The sequence below is a fragment of the Schistocerca gregaria genome, chromosome 4 (genome assembly GCF_023897955.1).
Source record: "Schistocerca gregaria isolate iqSchGreg1 chromosome 4, iqSchGreg1.2, whole genome shotgun sequence".
NCBI classification, from domain to species: domain Eukaryota; kingdom Metazoa; phylum Arthropoda; class Insecta; order Orthoptera; family Acrididae; genus Schistocerca; species Schistocerca gregaria.
In genome coordinates this window covers 463,092,932-463,112,908 of record NC_064923.1, presented here as the reverse complement: position 1 = coordinate 463,112,908, position 19,977 = coordinate 463,092,932, and the positions used below count along the sequence as shown (strand labels likewise).

Below are 19,977 nucleotides of genomic sequence, written 5' to 3'. Positions count from 1 at the left end.
CGAATCACAAGACTGACATACAAATTTGTTGTCAGGGTACGTGGGGTAACTACAAGAGTGCTGATGCTGTCATATGAAGTCACACCGCAGACCATAACTCCAGGTGTAGGCGCAGTGTGTCTAGCAAACAGACAGTTTGGTAGCAGGCCCTTAGCTGGCCTCCTAACCGACACGCAGCTATCACTAGTACCGAGGCAGAACCATCTTTCATCATAAGACACGACAGACTTCCACCCTCCCGTCCAATGACCTACAGCTTGACACCATTGAACTCGCGAGAGGCGGTCAGTGGAATGTACAATACAGGGTGTCTGGTTCTGAGCTGCCCTCGAAGTAACCGTTTTGAAACAATTTGTGTGTCACTGTGGTGCCAACTGCTGCTCATATTACTGATGCAGATGCAGTACGACGCACCGGAGATATACGCCGAACATGATGGTCTTCTCTCTCGGCTGTATCACGTGGAGATCGGGAACCCGTTCTTCTCGCGACCGTGCATTCGCGTGACCACCGCTGTCATTTACAGTGGCTTCATTCCTGTCAAGTCTTCCTGCAACATCGCAGAAGAAACATCCCGATTATCGTTCCCCAACACAAGAGCTCGTTCATACGCAATGAGTTGTTGATAACTGCGTTTTTTTTTTTTTTTACCTTGTAGGCATTCAAATCGCCACGTCCAATCTCACTGGTAACTAACACTCATAACCTGATTTGCATCCTAATAGTAGCGCTTCTAGCGCCGCTCTTATGCGACTGGCGTGAAATTTGAATAGACATCATCTTATAGATGTAGAAACATACCTACTAGCTTTCGTTTATAACGCACAACTCCTTCTTCGTGTTACTTTTTTCTCCCGTGTATAACAGCTGCAAATGTCTAGCAGCAGCGTTACCGCTACAAGATTTAGGTCGCGGACTGAAAGTATGCCTGTACTACAATCTAGCCTCGTTGTTTTTTTTCTGAGCTTCTATCAAATGTTAGTAACATTACAACGAATCATTTTTCTTCATTGAGAAACAAAAACGATAATGATAATGATAATATTTCCTGAACATTCCTGGCGATCTATAATGGATGTATAATAAGGAATTGTGATTTATTATTTATTTTTATTTATTTATTATTTTACATGTTCAGGACTTGTATAATACAAAGTAATAAAAACAATAACAAAATTCTGCCAGGCAATGCTCATTTACTGTTAGAAGAAGATAAGCTCCAAAATTCCACTGTCTTCTTGGCCTTACACTTGCTGCATATAAATCTTCTGAGGTGCAAGGATCGGGCAGGTTTCTGCAGACGAGATGCTGTGGGTCCAGCAGGTCACCACAATCATGGAATTCATCTTCCGTCACGCAGCCCCTTTCCCCTAACGTTCTGTCTTCAGTTTCGAGACTCATCCTCCGAGATGAAGCTGCTATCTCCAGTCTTATAATCAAAACAATAAAGCCATAAGATTTAATGTAAAGGCGATATGTACGCATCACAGCTTGGGAACTGAGCTCAACATATTTCTCACGCTGGTCACCTATAGTCACGTTTGCTTGCGCAGGCGCGGTGCAGTGCCGAATTATAGTTACCTTGCGGTTTAATACACGTTATTATTTTCAGTCTCCAGTGCCGACATATTCCAGTGTGTCCATAAAGAATCCCTGGGAGGTGCCGGAACGCCAAATTGAAATCTAGCGATACCATTGCTGTTGCGACATTTCATCCTCGTGCTCACAAAATCAGTCCTGGACGATGCGACCTGTTTGAACATGGATTATGTCGTCTTGGAACAGTGTCACCATTGGTGAAAAAGCATTGTACCTTGAGATGGACCTGATCGGCCAAAATGGTTATATAATCTTTCGCAGCAATGCGATCTTGCAGACTAGCCAAGGTGCCCATGGAATACACAAGATGGCTGCCCAAACCATAACCCAACCCCCACCATGTGTCACTCTTGCGACGTAAACTCGGCCAGAACTTCGAAACAGCAAGCACACCCAACTACAAAGAACTGTTCTGAAACGACGCACCCTTGCATCGCGTTAAGCACATTTCATAGATACCGTTCGTGGCCAAATACGAAAGGGAGACCTGCAGGCTTGTCTAGCATCGGTATTTATTTTTAAGCATGCATTTGTCGCGCTGAATCCATAATTTTGTTCAGCCCCTGTAGATGTATTTATTAAGCTTCTCTTTTTTATTTCATTATGATTGTGAAGAACTTTTGAAGATAACACTGTTACTAATGTCGTTCTGACTAATGACTTCGTAGAGAACGGAATAAAACTGATTTTCAGCACTACAACTTAAATTAATGTAGCGAATCCGAGCCTCCGTTCCCGCATCAACAGTGAAGAAAATTCGGATTGTTTACAATTGAGTAATGGATCTGACTCGCGAGTTGGAATGTTCGCTCATTCACTTTCATTCTCGCCGTTTCCAGATCGTAAATCTTACACGGACATTTTAGAAAGTTAAGCACCTGCCATCATTGTGTTAACGCAGGAGAGAGAATAAAATAATGGATGTTACCGCTTTCATCAGCTTCTATTAATTTCGGCTCCATGGACAGCGCTTAATGTAACGGAAATAAAATCACTTTGTCGCCGCGCTTGGGAGAGAGCAGCACTCTTCGACTTCCTTACTCTTGACTAATGGAACTGACGTGACAGCCAGAATTTCTGCAGTTTCTGTTCCGTTGCCACAACAGCCTGAGCGCCGTATCCATTCGTCTGCTGACACTGTTTTAATACGAATTCTGCTTCTCGGCGCAAATTATTTGCAATTTTTTCATCGGTTTTGAAAAATTTAGTAAGTGGGCCCTATAAAATAAGCTACCGTTTGTAAAAACCGAGAGAACAGAGAATCCAACCATTTGATATGTGGTGGAAGAATTCTGAAAATTAAATTAACTGATAAGATAAAAAACGAAATGTCTGACTGCAGAATCCACAAGGAAAGAAATAAGTGGGTAGAAGAAGGGACAGGATGATAGAATGTGTGTAAGACAAGGGAACAGCTTTCACAGTGCTATAAATGGCCGTAAAGTACAAAAATTGAAGGGGCAACAGAGGTAGGAATATATAGAAAAAAATAATAGAAGACGCTGGGTGTTAGTGTTGCTCTGAGATGGAGAAGTTGGGACAAGGCAAAAAATCGTGGAGGGGCATATCATACCAGTCAGAACATTTACGAAGAAAAAAGTGTTTGTGAAAATAGCACATAACTGGTGGAGTCATTTGTTAAATAAGAAACTAACGAGACATTGAAAGCTAGATCTGATATGCAATGGATCAGACTTAGAGAGTGGTATACCGTGCAGATCTGAGTACTGCCTTCTGAACAGACAAGTGAGGAGTACCAAGTAGTTAAAGCCCCTTTTTTAGACGAACGACTTTCCTGTCACAATCAACAACTTGTGGCAAGTAAGTCTACTGCAGCGAACCTACAGTTTTATTCCTGTACTGAGTCTCACATATCACGAATTGTCGCTTTCGTTTACATGTCAGTGACGAAACTGCGTGTGTTTTGACAGTTGTCTGCTGTGCAGTTTGTCAACTGAGATAATCCTTGTTACAACAAAATCTAAATATAGTAGCAGAATATAATTACATGCGATGATAACAGATTTTATTAATGACTGAAGCGAAATTCGTATTGGATGTTCTTGACAAAGGTCGTACGATAAATTGTCCACACTCTCAACTGAAAAAATAGGAAAGGTCTGATACATACATTTCAGTATCTCTAATGTACCTGCTCGAGAGGATATATACAGAGTGTAATAACCATAAGTGCCGAGATTTCTGATGTTGACTGAGAACAGAGAACTGAATAACATCAGTATTTATGTCATTTGCAGACTAATAATTGTGACTATCACAAGTCGAATGTTTTTAGGTTTGTTAGTACTTCCAACTACATGTGGTAAGACAAAAGCGATGATGCTTATTTTCCCCTGGGCAGCAGGTCAGGTGTTGACATGTGGACACGTGGATGCAAGACGGTTAGTCTATAGTAACAGATGTAGTCCACTTAGCGGTGCAGTTACGGCCATGCAGAACACATCACGTAGTAAATTAAGTGATGTGTTTGTGGGAAGACAACAAACATTGATGGGTGTACACATTAAAGCACCACATAAAAATAATTGCATTTGTACCTGTTACACCCTGTATATTTACAAATACAACAAATTTACAAGGCAGTACATAGCACCTTTTTATTTTATCGCTTGTATCTTGTTTTCATTCTGAGTGCAAAATAACAAATAAATGAGTTTCCGCGTTAAATAGATATTGTTTGTTGTTGAAACAATTTTCATTAAAAGTCTTTGTCTATTTACGTATTTATTTGTGCATAATGTAGACTTTTCTTTGTCCATGTATTGAAATACTTTTATGCTCTCAGATATTTCATGTCTCTTGTGGGAGGGCAATAGTACGAAAAATAGCAAGTCCTCACACAGTAGAACCGCGCGACCGCTACGGTCGCAGGTTCGAATTCTGCCTCGGACATGGATGTGTGTGATGTCCTTAAGTTAGTTAGGTTTAAGTAGTTCTAAGTTCTAGGGGACTGATGACCTCAGATGTTAAGTCACATAGTGCTCAGAGCCATTTGAACCATTTGAACCTCACACAGTATTTGCGAGGTGTCACCTAAACAACGATTAAAGTTTCACAAAAGAACGAGAAATCCATTACTGTAACAGAAAAGAGCCACACTCCCATGGTTCTTCGCACGTGCAGTCGGCAGAACACTCAAGATTTTGTAAGTCCAGTCTGGTCACAGTCAGTTGACCATTGATGTCACGATTCACTCGTGATGTGACTGGCGGCTGATTTACACGTAATTACGTGACGAGACCCACAACTGCGTAAAGGTAAAGGGGACAGTAAAAATGTATTACTATAATATTTACCTATTTTACCGGAAGGTTACATTTGAACTGTCAGTATCCTTTGCAGTAACATTGTACGAATCACAGCGCAACTAATATCCCAGATGTTCAGTGTAACGCCCATCAGTTGTGAGAAAATGGTCGGACGAACCTAAAAATTGAACAGCACTGAAGAGGACAGGAATTATTAACCATAACGTTCGATGAAAAATAATTATTTTTTCATTGACATGTAATGTGAAGCAAGCTTTATACATCAGCCGTTTCAAATTGTCTTATATTCAAACGTCGCATGTTGTCGGATCCTGGGTGACAATATGTGCGAGAAAGAGCGACTGAGGGCACTATTATCCGGAATCGTAACAGTTACTGGACCGAATATACGATGAGGGGCCTTTTCAGTACGCAACTGATAGAATGGGGTGCTTATTACTCTTAACGAAGAGAATAATCCTAAGGTTTTTCTGTTTAATGATGACAGGAATTGTTTTAAATAAATTTGCGTGAATAAGTCCCAAGAAAGAAGAGACTTGTAACTCGTAGAACAAATGTCATATTGTCGCAATAATGTATTCAGCTGAATACTCTGTGGCCCAGATCTGGAAATGCATCCAGCAACACTCATTAAGTGAAGAACACGATAGACCTAATCGCGAGATGGTTAACATCCAGGACACTCTATGTAACTCTTGCAGCACAACTACTTTTGTAAACTCATGACACAATCCAGTGTGAACACGAGATAATCTTTAATTTCTCAAACGTATTCTATTGACCTCGTGCAGAAGCTGCTGCTTGTGTCTTGTCTTACCGTAACACCTCGGGTAGCACATCGACAGATGTTCTGCGTCTCTCACATCTTGCACATGCTGCCGAACAGCACGTGTCTTTAAGCTTCCCATATAGCCTCCAGTGAAAAACAAGCACTCGTTCTCTTTGGATTCTTGATTGGCGACCTATGACGAATTGAGCACGACGTACCTCCAAATTTCTTCTAATACAGTTTCGACAATGATCTTTATCTCGTGATATACCGTGCCTTATTTTAATAGGACGCATGTTTGATGAATGCTTACATCCGAGCAGAGTGCGAAGAGTGACAAGTGGCAAATTTGTTTCCTTGAAAGGAAAAAGAATCACGATTAGATATTTGGATGAAGATAAAAAACTGAGAAGTGCACGTTTGAAATTACGATAGGCGTATCCACTATGGCTTGTGAATTTGTGAAAGAAAATAAGTTTAGGGCTTAACATCCCGGTAACGAGCAAGTCATTAGAGACAGAGAACTCGTTCGGAGGTAGGATGGGAAGCAAATCAGTGTCCTCTTCATAGGAAACATTCTGGCATTTGCCTTAAGCGATTTAGGGAAACTACGGAAAACCCAAAGCTGGTCGGGGATCTGAACCCTGCCCTCCAGAATAAGAGTCCAGACTTTTACCACTGCGCCACCTTTGCTCTGATTATATGCATGAGGATGGGCAGCAACTCCGGCGCATCCGTAGTATTGCATGTTAATAAAAAAGTAACAGCTTCGTTGATACTAGAGTTGTGAAACTACTGTAGGCTACAGTAGACTGTAAAAAGTAGGCGTAGGCACCGGATTTTTCTTATTAGCCTTGGTCAGCTAAGGTCATATCCTCATTACTTGCAGGTTAGGTACGTTGCATATCTATCGGGCTTTACGTGATATCGATCGCTTTGCTTACATATGTGGTTAGTGTCTTACTAGATTCCGCTAGAAACCGCAAGCAGAGAACCTATTAGAATCGGAATGGAGGTATATAAATCGCTGAGTAATCTATGGAACATTTTTGTTCCACATTACTATTTTCCTATCTGTTACTTAAATATAAACAGTATTTGTAGCAAAACTGAAACTGTTCACTGTTTAATTCAGATTTCATTCGAAAATAGTTGATTTGTAACTGTTGTAGCAAAACTAAGAATGCAATACAGATTTATTACACAGTGCTAGAAAACGTAATTTCCTCAAAAAATATAAAATTTTCAAAAACCGCAGAACGAAAGTGTATCAGATATTGCTTCAATACTTCGTCGATCTTGTATGAAGTATATTTTTATTATTCATAAACAACTTTCATATTTATCAGTAATAACAGGATATTCTTGCCTTTGATCACGATGAAGAACGTTGCATTGAGTACAAAATAACAATTGCATAGTTTTTTATGTTTGTGCATGTAATCTGTACTTACATCAAAAGTAATTGCTTAAGTTACATAGAAGTGCAGAAGTTACAGAATCAACGAATTTTGTTACGAATAAAATGCTGTTTGTATTCTGTGGGGGTGGGAGACTATGTAGAACATATAAAAGATTAAAAACCCCATGTTAACTTTTCTTTACTAATCCAATCTCTAAACTTTTTGAATCGACAGAATACTTAGTTAAAGTGAAGCTGTTGGTAAATACTTGGAAAAGTTGCTGCTGCAACAACTATAGAAAAGTTGACACGTATGTTTATGCGAGTGAGAGGACCCGTTTGCTCTCGTGTGTGTGTGTGTGTGTGTGTGTGTGTGTGTGTGTGTGCTGGTATGGATCGAACCCGCACAGCGTGCCGAATTTTACTGTTGTGCCAATAATGCAGTTCTTTTACAATGTTTTCAGACCTTTTGGGGCTGCATTTGTTTAATTTAATGAAAATGAAGAGAAATGCCTTTCTACGCAACAGGTTGAGACCGTTACTGAATTTCGTGAAAGAGTGTCTTTTGCACATACATTAATAGAACCGAGGCTGCAGAACTCTTTCGTGGAATGGATCACAGTACTCGCGTGTATCAACAGAATGTAACTAAAAACAAAACAAAAACAATACAACCGGTGACAAAACGTTAAATTTTTTACACGTGTTTCGGAATCTTTGCTCCACCACGTGGTCGATCTTGTGTTAAGCTCAGGTACATTGCTCCTGAAGAAAATAACAATGACAAAAAGATCGAATTACGTGCAGTGCTGTGCATTTTCGTTGTGGACGTTCCTCCAGAGCACTGCGTTTCAGCTTTCCGTATTCATAATCATTTATTTTTAATCGTACTTTAAGAAGTCACGAAAACAGTCTATCAAGTACGTGGATGTTCCAATAGAGGTGTGGAAAGAGTGTAAGAGAGTATTCTATTTTTTGTTTTGTCTTCGATGACCTTGGTTAGTATAGTTACTCTGTTCCGAGAGTGGCTTGTCTCCAGTCGTGAGTTCAAAGTTCCACTGCGATAGAACAACGAGAAACTGGAAAACAGCTGAGTACGCTGTAGCCGTAGAAGTCGCGTGTGTATATGCGGCGAAGGGTCCGGTGCAAGAACCAAGAGCTATCGGTCTCAGAACACGTTGCGACTCCCAATGTGCAACACAAGCTTCCAGACAGCGTTCGCAAGCGACCATTAGCCGTTTGAGATACGGCACAGTCTGGGAGTGCAAGAACTGCTTTACGGTGGCGCCAGCCACTCGTAAAATAGAGCGTGTGCGTTACACGATTACACAACGGCAAAACATAGAACGAAATAAGGTTATCTCCCACTATGCATTTCGTCGCTGTTTGTATATGTATGTGCGTGTGTGTGCGAGCATTCGTGTGTGCGTGCGCTTTTCCGTGGAGCCACTAGTCCATCTTCTTCCGCTACCATGCGTTTGCTCGATCAGCAGCTTGTCGCGTATGAAATATTGGACTACGGGCGACAGGCGACGTCAGATGCTGCCAATGTATCGGAAAGTGACGGGAACAAACCGCTCCATGCTATACAGCAACAAACTGAGTGATAGCGTGCCCCGCGATGCTATAGACACTGCAAGGCCGTTGACAAGCTACTCTTCCTTTTTCCTTGTGACGGAAAATTTAACAGCAACGCGGCAGATGCTTCCAACAGCAGCAACTGCAAACTTTTATTCAGCTGATTGACTTTCAGGACCTACCTACACAGCTATCTCAATAGCTGAATGTAAGTTACTACGATACGAACCCAAAGACAACACAACACCAAATCCCCGAGCGGAAAAAATCTCCGAGCCGCCAGTGAATAGTACCTGGGCCCCTCTGGTTAGTAACCGCCGCGCTGACCCCGCAACTACCGAAGCGTACGAACTACAGATATTAATATGATCTACGCAGGGAATATAAACTACGCAGGGAATCTGTGAGCAGTTTCGCATCTCAGCAGTTATAAAGTAACCTCATGGAAATACACCAGCAAGATTTTCGATGAAGAAGTAGGTGCAGGCCAACTCGCGAAATTAATGCTCGGAGAACTGTGAGCGGTGCTGAAATGACAATGACTGTACACGGGTCCTCCGTTTACTGTCGCTTTCTAATACTCGGAAAAGTCAAGAAACTGGATAAACCATAGTAAAATCTACAGCGAAACATCGGACTGCACTACACGGTGAGTAGGAGAGAACATTTCTGGTAACATTATCATTTCGTGATATTATAACCGCTCTTTAGAGAGTGGTTATACAGAAACGGGTATTAGATTAAATTCTGTAATACGAAATGACCTAAGAGCAAAAAAAAAATCTGTAGTAGTATTCTGAAGTAATAGTTAGTTAAGATTTTACAAAGAGCAGATATTCGAAATAGAGTAACGCAAAGTAGTTCATAGCGAATCCAAGGAAGAACGTAATATATCAACAATTGAGTTCTTGTTTTCAGCGGTGACGAGTGTGTCTGCATTTCTTCCGTGGTAGTCGAAATTTTGGGATTAGAAGCCTCATTAAATTGCATTCTTAGAACTGGATTTTGGGATTAGAAGCCTCATTAAATTGCATTCTTAGAACTGGATTAGACACTGGAGTGCTGAAGAATAGTTTATTTTGGAATAAATTCAGAGACGAAGTCAATTAGAGGTACTTGGGTGTACGAATTGTTAAAGAGTATTGGGACCGAAAATAGTTTGGACCTTATCACACTAGTATCTTTGCCGCTCGTTGTCAACGTGATTCCGCTATTAAACGAGAAGTGAAAAGTAGTGCCTGTTGAAAGACTAAACTAGTGTTGAACAGACAATGAAAGGATTCGAAACTATAATTAATATCGTGTCGTGAGAATTGAGAAGCTTAGACATTGTAAGACCCAGAGACATATTTGTAATTTATCGGACATTAATGGCAAAGGACAGTTTCATGGGAAAGCATATCTTTGGTGATAGGTACAAGAAGGATTGTAGTACTGACTGACTGTTATCATACCGAAACAATACACACTAGGATCAACTCTCCTTTTATTGATCCGCCAGTGCCATCTCTCATGAATTTAAGAACTTAATTGTGTCAATAAAACAGAAATATACGAGACATTCCCAGTATTTACTAAATTCCATAATCAGCTAGTACATAGAAAATAATATCTGTGAACATTCAAGGATTATTGAAGGAAGCTGATAAACCTTTGTAGAAACTGATTTAATAGGATTCAACGAATGCATACATATTGCTAGAGTAACCAAATCAAATTACTCAGGGAAACAAATTAGTAAAAATAGACTGGCACTCAATTGATATCTTATTCCAGAGTAATAAAAAAAACTATCTTTCTATCTGTCGTGGTTAAAGGGGTGTGAAATCTCTCTGAAAAAACTCGATCTATTTTCAACTGCTAGTTCAAAACGTGATTCACAGATGTTTTTTGCCCGGCTCACACGGCAGGGAATGGCTCTATAACTAGCCGGGAGAATATGTACACAAACTTTTGAGTTCAGCTCCGCTGCCGAGGTGGTGGTGGTGGTGTGGGGGGGGGGGGGGGGGGGGGAGGCGGCAAAGCGATATCTGTGTAGCGACGACGGTGACGTCGGTGGATGATGTGCGGCACGAATAGTTCGTGGCAAGAACGACATTCTGTAACCCTCCCTTATGGCCTCTGCTTTCTCTGATTCCTGGTCGTGGTCATCTCGAAAATACACGAGGTTTTTTTTTCTTCAATGACCGATCGGTCGGTTTTCATCAATTACGGAAGGTTCAGGAAGCTAGCCGTGGCTTGTAAAGCAAGTCCAAACTTTGCTTGGAAATTAAATGAATTTTTTTTCTGGTATCAGATAAGAATATTTTTATTCGATTGTTGGAAAAGCACCCTTTTTAGATTTGTGCTTCACATTTTAAGAAATCCTGGCGGTCTATTAACTTGTCCTAGGTATCTGTGAAACAAAGTCTGGGAATTAGGTGAGCACAGACGGAGGCGACGTACGCCTGTCAACGTGGGCGGGTATTCATAGTTGCCCCGTTTACTGGCCCCGTTTGCGTTCTCGTTGGGGCTTTGTGCGTGCAGCAGAAGTTTCAAACAAACAGAAAGAGGGCAAACAAACAATTAGTGGACCATGAATAGTAATTAACTGGGTTCAGTCAACAATAGCGCCGACAGGGATGCTACACGTTCCCTTCTGATCTACAGGTACGAGACGAAACGTATATATGTTGATTATTTCCATATTTACCGAATTTTATTTTTAAAGTGTTTATCCCTGCATACTACTACGAATACTTTAGTGAAGAAGAAACTAAATTTACATAAATACACTGACCGAAAGTACCCATTAACACCGTTCAGGAAAGTCTCGAAAGAATAATTTTCTCAGAAAATAGCAATATTTAGATTTGAGATCTAAGACTGTAAGATTCACGTAGCGCGAACAGCATAGTGGAAATTAGTGCTGTGTGCTGAAGTGCTTTATTTGAATATAACGCGGCTGTTGCCCTGTCCCATTCTTACCTAACACAAGATTTTTATTTTAGGTTTTTTCATTATAATAAATTATTGGTACGGATACCATGCAAGTAGCAACATATTACCTAGATGGGACATTTATGATAAAAATAATGTAATGGCTTAGAGAGTACATTGGCACCGGCCTTGCCGCAGTGGATACACCGGTTCCCGTGAGATCACCGAAGTTATGCGTTGTTGGGCGTGGCCGGCATTTGGATGGGTGACCATCCAGACGCTATGCGCTGTTGCCATTTTTCGGGGTGCACTCAACCTTGAGATGCCAATTGAGGAGCTACTCGACCGAACAGTAGCGGCTCCAGTCAAAGACAACCATCATAACGACCGGGAGAGCGGTGTGCTGACCGCACGCCCCTCCTATCCGCAACCTCAACTGAGGATGACACGGCGGTCGGATGGTCCTAATGGGCCACTTGTGGCCTGAAGATGGAATGCTTTTTTAGATAATTATAACTGATTGTGTATCATGGTGACAAGCAGTAAATATAATTCTTTTAGACTCTTAAGGGTGAGACGATAGAGAATAGTACGAATGCATTAATTTGTTCTGAAATGAAATTGCTGCATAATCGAAGCTTCCTTGCAGATTAAAACTGTGTGCCCGACGGAGACTCGAACTCGGGACCTTTGCCTTTCGCGGGCAAGTGCTCTACCATCGGAGCTACCGAAGCACAACTCATGCGCTGTCCTCACAGCTTTACTTCAGCCAGTATCTCGTCTCCTACCTTCCAAACTTAACAGAAGCTCTCCTGCGAACCTTGCAGAACTAGCACTCCTGAAAGAAAGGATATAGCGGAGCCATGGCTAAGCCACAGCCTGGGGGATGTTTCCACAATCAGATTTTCACTCTGCAGCGGAATGTGCGATGATATGAAACTTCCTAGTAGGTTCGCAGGAGCGCTTCTGTCAAGTTTGGAAGGTAAGAGACGAGATACTGGCAGAAGTACAGCTTTGAGCATGGGGCGTGAGTCGTGCTTCGGTAGCTCAGATGGTAGAGCACTTGCCCGCGGAAGGTAAAGGTCCCGAGTTCGAGTCTCCGTCGGGCACACAGTTTTAATCTGCCAGGAAGTTTCATATCAGCGCACACTCCGCTGCAGAGTGAAAATCTCATTCTGCTGCATAATCATCTGCATATTGTAACGAGTTGCATAACATTAATTTTAAGCAATACTTAGCTATGACCGAATTGCACGACCAGCTGAATGGAATAGTCCAGTAAGCACACATTATAGAATGAACTTAAACCTCAGAAAGATGGAAATAACAGGGAGTAGCAAAAATGAGATCAGCGATAATATTATTAAAATTGGGGACCATGAAGTAGACCAACTAAACGAATTTTGTTACGCTGCAAGCGCAAAATAACACACCAGGGGCTAAGCAAGCAGTACGTAAAGAACGGACTAGCACAGGGTAAGAGGGAAATCCTAGGCAAAATAACTCAAATAATATCAAACATCTGCCTTAATTTGAGGAAGTAATTTCTGAGACTGTTCGTTTGTGTCACAGCATTTCATGGAAGTGAACCGTGAGCTACGGAAAATTGGAAAGGAAGAGAATCGAAGCGTTTGAATTGTGGTGTACAGGATGACGTTGAAAATTAGGTGGGCTGATAAGAAATGAGGTTCTTTTCAGACTCGATTAGGAGAGGTACATGTGGAAAACATTAGTGCCGTGAAGGGACAGAAAGGTAGGGTTTGTCATAAGACATTAAAGAGTAAGTTCAATGGTACGGACATATAGAGAGTGAAATATGTAGGGAAAAAATAGAATTTGAGTATATTCAACAAATAATTGACGAAGTTGGCTGCAAGTGGTATTCGGAGATGAAGCGGTTTGCTTACGAGAGGAATTCGTGACGGGTCGCATTAAACAAGCCAGCGGCTCGTGGTCATGTGGTAGCGTTCTCACTTACGGCGCACGGGGTCCCGGGTTCCGTTCCCGGCAGGTCAGGGATTTTTTTCTGCCTCGAGATGACTGGGTGTTGTGTCTTTCACCATCATTTCATCCTCATTCACTCGCAAGTCACCGTAATGGCGTTAAAGAACTTGTGGAGCGGCGGCCGAACCGCCCCGCGAGGGGTCTCCCGGTCACCAATACCATACGTTCATTATTATTATTATTATTATTATTATTATTATTACTAATGAAAAAAATTATTGGAGCAAGCTGTAATTTGTAAGAACACCCAAACTTCAAGGATGCACAGAAAACTGGGTCAAAATGCTAAAATATGAAACATTAGTGTTTGTTTCGAAGATGTACTTCAACGAATATGAGCTATGAGGAATGAGGTAATGAAACATGGGACGGAAGAATGGTATTGTTTCTCATGCCAACGGGCCAGTAAGCTATGACAATAATGCAACTACAGAGAAAGAGCCGGAAAGAATGCCCTGAAATCACGATGGCGAGTAAAGCAGTATAGTGTTCTTAGGGGAGAACTCATGTAGTAGATCAGTCACGTTTGGGAAGACTATCATCATTCAGTCGTTGGGAACCATTCATTTTCCTACCCTGAATGTCTTCTTAAGTGTAACTACACTCCTGGAAATTGAAATAAGAACACCGTGAATTCATTGTCCCAGGAAGGGGAAACATTATTGACACATTCCTGGGGTCAGATACATCACATGATCACACTGACAGAACCACAGGCACATAGACACAGGCAACAGAGCATGCACAATGTCGGCATTAGCACAGTGTATATCCACCTTTCGCAGCAATGCTGGCTGCTATTCTCCCATGGAGACATCGTAGAGATGCTGGATGTAGTCCTGTGGAACGGCTTGCCATGCCATTTCCACCTGGCGCCTCAGTTGGACCAGCGTTCGTGCTGGACGTGCAGACCGCGTGAGACGACGCTTCATCCAGTCCCAAACATGCTCAATGGGGGACAAATCCGGAGATCTTGCTGGCCAGGGTAGTTGACTTACACCTTCTAGAGCACGTTGGGTGGCACGGGATACATGCGGACGTGCATTGTCCTGTTGGAACAGAAAGTTCCCTTGCCGGTCTAGGAATGGTAGAACGATGGGTTCGATGACGGTTTGGATGTACCGTGCACTATTCAGTGTCCCCTCGACGATCACCAGAGGTGTACGGCCAGTGTAGGAGATCGCTCCCCACACCATGGTGCCGGGTGTTGGCCCTGTGTGCCTCGGTCGTATGCAGTCCTGATTGTGGCGCTCACCTGCAAGGCGCCAAACACGCATACGACCATCATTGGCACCAAGGCAGAAGCGACTCTCATCGCTGAAGACGACACGTCTCCATTCGTCCCTCCATTCACGCCCGTCGCGACACCACTGGAGGCGGGCTGCACGATATTGGGGCGTGAGCGGAAGACGGCGTAACGGTGTGCGGGACCGTAGCTCAGCTTCATGGAGACGGTTGCGAATGGTCCTCGCCGATACCCCAGGAGCAACAGTGTCCCTAATTTGCTGGGAAGTGGCGGTGCGGTCCCCTACGGCACTGCGTAGCATCCTACGGTCTTGGCGTGCATCCGTGCGTCGCTGCGGTCCGGTCCCAGGTCGACGGGCACGTGCACCTTCCGCCGACCGCTGGCGACAACATCGATGTACTGTGGAGACCTCACGCCCCACGTGTTGAGCAATTCGGCGGTACGTCCACCCGGCCTCCCGCATGCCCACTATACGCCCTCGCTCAAAGTCCGTCAACTGCACATACGGTTCACGTCCATGGTGTCGCGGCATGCTACCAGTGTTAAAGACTGCGATGGAGCTCCGTATGCCACGGCAAACTGGCTGACACTGACGGCGGCGGTGCACAAATGCTGCGCAGCTAGCGCCATTCGACGGCCAACACCGCGGTTTCTGGTGTGTCCGCTGTGCCGTGCGTGTGATCATTGCTTGTACAGCCCTCTCGCAGTGTCCGGAGGAAGTATGGTGGGTCTGACACACCGGTGTCAATGTGTTCTTTTTTCCATTTCCAGGAGTGTATATCGTGTGGGTGATCGCGACGAATATTTATCTAGTGTGGCCTAGATTTGTTGTTAATGACACTAGAGACACGAGAGACTGAAACTTAGGAGAACACAGAGTCTACTCCTCCAAGTTACTACTAAGGAGGCCACTAGCGCAACACCCGTAACTGACAGTCACCTTCAACACTGTCATGTTCTTCATTTCAAGAGAGAACAGAGAGGCATTTGTGACTTAATGCAGGGTACTGTTGCTTAGTCTGACGATACGAAATTTTACGCAACCGGTTCTACTTCTTCGACTGACTTAATGCATATACAATCAAAATTGGAACCAGCTGTTTCTACGTCGAGAGCGTCCGCACTAGCACGTGATGGTGATGTCAGTTCGTGAAATCTGAATTAAGAAAGGGGATATGGAACAAACAACGGCCTTCTGGAAGGAAACATCCCATCAGTTGCCTTAAGTGACGTTGTAAACCACGGAAATCTAAATCAGAATGGACAGATAAAAATTTGAAACAGGTCTATCAGTATATACGGCTTACGAAAGAAAGCATGACAGCGTAGGTAACACCAGAATCAGGGTGCAACGCGTGTACTGGGGGATCGAGGTGTGTAAATTGCTAGGCATTAAAATTGCAGCATCCTGAAGGCGACATGCAAGGATTGTCATACTGGCCTGAGGTGTATGAGGTGCTTGATTATGGGAATGATTAGCATTTTAGCGCAATCACACAACATAGGCAGCAGTAACACCGTCTGCATTCTTTTGTATATAAAGAAAGATTACACAGGAGACGTCTTACTCAGAGGTCGCTTTAGAGTACTGATTGTGATCGTGTTATTTCGTGTCAGATGGAGAAACGTGCACCAGCAAGGCGTAATTCAACGGCAGGTGGACCGAGACCTTTCCAGGGAGTGGTTTATCGCTCTGCGACATTATTGCTCGAGTTGGCCACGATATCACGACTGCCAGATCGGTTCAGAGGGGCCATGCTCAAAGCACTGCGGCATGTCAATGGCCCCACGCGACTAGCGCCCGAGACGACAGACGTACTGTTCGCTCGGCCGTGCAGGATCGTACAGCTACGTCATGTATCTTGAATTTGGAAGCGCGCTTATTTGCGTTAGGACTGTAGCCAACTGTACAGTGCACTGATGTCTGCTGGAGCAACACAAATTGTCAGGACGGCGACTATTGTTCCGACTACCCTTTAAGTGGTAGCAGACAGATACGCACTGACAGTGGTCCGCTCGATGACAACAGTGACCACAGGATGAGCGCTATGACATCTCTTCTGATGAGTCCCAGTTGCGCCTACAGCACCACAGTAGTTGTATCCGTAAGCGGGGGCTTCGGGCGGAATGAATGTTGCCAATTCGCATCTCTCGTTGTCAGATGGTCCGACACGTTATGAGATGGTATGTGAGTGCCAGCGGTGATCGCTTCTAGTCTGCATAATAAGATGTGTCCTGCCTTCAAAGTCTTCGTGACGTTATCAAAAAAAAAAAAAAAAAGGTTAAAAATGGCTCTAGGCACTATGGGACTTAACATCTGAGTTCATCAGCCCCCTAGACTTTAAACTACTTAAACCTAACACACATCAATGACCGAGGCAGGATTCGAACCTGCGACGGTAGCAGCAGCGGGGTTCCGACTGAAGCACCTAGAACCACTCGTCCATAACGGCCAGCCATGACGTTATCGTTCAACAAGATAATTTGGTGGTGGTGGTTAGTATTTAACGTCCCGTCGACAACGAGGTCATTAGAGACGGAGCGCAAGCTCGGTTTAGGGAAGGATTGGGAAGGAAATCGGCCGTGCCCTTTCAAGGGAACCATCCCGGCATTTGCCTGAAGCGATTTAGGGAAATCACGGAAAACCTAAATCAGGATGGCTGGAGACGGGATTGAACCGTCGTCCTCCCGAATGCGAGTCCAGAGTGCTAACCACTGCGCCACCACGCTCGGTTCAACAAGATAACGCAAAACCACTTCTTGTATCGCACTGATCTGCCTTTAACGGTTCTAGGCGCTTCAGTCCGGAACGGCGCTACTGCTGCGATCGCAGGTTCGAATCCTGCCTCGGTCAGGGATGTCTGTGATGTCCTTAAGTTATTTGGGTTTAAGTAGTTTTAAGTCTGAGGGACTGATGACCTCAGATGTTGAGTCCCATTCTGCTTAGAACCATCCGAACCATTATGAACCTGCCTTTACAGTATGGGGGTTCGAATGTTGCTCTGCCCATTCCCCGTATCTCTCAACCACTGACAGCATTTGACAGCTGTTTGCCGAGAGAATGAACGCCACCATTCGCCATCCAATGCAATTGATGAACTCTGGCATACAGAGTTGAAGCAATGGAATGACGTATTTGTATCTCCAAACGAAGCTCAATTCGGCTCGACGCCCAGCCGGATTAGCCACAGTGTACTTGATGTGTGTAGTTAATCTCACATTCTAAATGACCTAAAAATTTAATCAAGTAGTCTTCTTACTATACTGGTTCGCACGGTAAGTAAAATTTTGATATTTACTATCATTTGGAGAGTGGCGGTGTTTATGGTCAACGGTGTATTTACATTACTGTGCAAATCTTTCGAACCAAGGTACCTTTCGCAGGATGTCTCACTGCCAAGTGAGAACAACAATTACACGGAGGTCAGCACAATTTTTGATATTCCCCTTGGGCATTAGAAAAGGATAGATATCGTTCTTAATAGGGTGGGTGATCGCCACGGATGGCGTTGCATACTATGAAACGTGTTCCCATGCTGGCCAAATCTTGGTAAGGCGTTGTTATGGTAAGCCGTTCCATTCCTCCACCAGCGCAGTTCGCAGCTGCTGGATAGACATTCGTACACGTGGACGTGCTCCAGTACGTCTCCCCATCTAATCCGGCACGTAACAGTTGGAATTTATATCACCAAACAACCTCTTGTTCGAAGATGTCTTCCACCTGCGATGTTCGGTGCGGTAGCGTACTGTCATTCATAGAAATGAAATTAGGGCTGAATGCGCCTCTTAAAGGATGCACAAGGTGAAGGACTACACCGTCACAATAATCTTGAGGGGTAAGTGTACCGTTTTCAGAGAATTCGAGGTCAGTACCCACATGCAACATTTTGTCTCGGTATATAAGACAACAAGTGTCTGGCGCAGTTTTAGATCAGTTACTGCTGCTACAATGGAAGCCGGCCGTTGTGACCGAGCGGTTCTAGGCGCTTCAGTCCGGAACCGAGCAGCTGCTACGGTCGCAGGTTCGAATCCTGCCTCGGGCATGGACGTATGTCATGTCTTTAGGTTAGTTAGGTTTACGTTGTTCTAAGTCTAGGGGACCAATGACCTCAGATGATGACCTAAAATGGAAGGTTATCAAGATTTAAGTGGGTTTAAACGTGGTGGTAGAGTCGGCGCACGAGCGATAGGACACAGCGTCACCGAGGTAGCGATGAGGAGGGGCTTTTCCCGTACGAGCATTTCACGAGTGCACTACGAATATCAGGGATCCTGTAAAACGTCAAGGCTCCGACATCGCTGTGGTCCGAAAAAGATCCTGCAAGAACGGAACCAAAGATGACTGAAGAGAATCATTCAGCGTGATAGAATTGCAATCCTTCCGCAGATTGCTGCGGATTTCAGTACTGGGCCATCAACAAATGTCAGCGTTTGAACCATTCAACGAAACGTGATCGATGTGGGCTTTCGGAGCCGAAAGCCCAAAGATGTGCCCTTGATGACTGCACGACACAAAGCCTTATACCTCGTATGGGCCCGTCAACACTGACTGTTAATGACGGGAAACATGTTGCCTGGTTGGACAAGTTTCATTTCAAATGTGTTCGGGTGTTAAGACAACCTCATGAATCCATTGACTCTGCATGTCAGTAGTGGACTTTTGGAACTGGTGGAGGCTCTATAGTGGTATGGGACCCCTAATACGTCTAGATACGACTCTGACAGGTGACACGTACGTGAGAATCCTGTCTGATCACCTGCATCCATTCATGTCCATTGTGCATTCCGACGGACTTGGGCAATTCCAGCAGGACAATGCAGCACTCCAAACGTCCAGAAGTGCTACACAGTGGCTGCAGGAATTCTCTTTTGAGTTTAAATACTTCAAAAAAATGGCTCTGAGCGCTATGGGACTAAACTTCTGAGGTCATCAGTCCCCTAGAACTTTGAACTACTTAAATCTAACTAACCTAAGAATATCACAAACATCCATGGCCGAGTCAGGATTCGAACCTGCTACCGTAGCAGTCGCGCGGTTCCAAACTCCAGCGCTTAGAACCGCTCGGCCGCTCGGGCCGGCTTTAAACACTTACACTGCAACCAAACTCCCCAGCCATTAACATTATTGAATCTATCGGGGATGCCTTCCAAAGTGCTGTTGGGAAGTGAC

The 19,977-nt window shown here is 43.9% G+C and overlaps 1 protein-coding gene across 1 annotated transcript in view; it reads right to left on the bottom strand.

Moving 5' to 3' along the window:
• LOC126266713 (spondin-2-like) overlaps positions 1-19,977 on the bottom strand; it is a 587,627-nt gene that overhangs the window by 332,288 nt on the left and 235,362 nt on the right. The window lies entirely within an intron of this gene.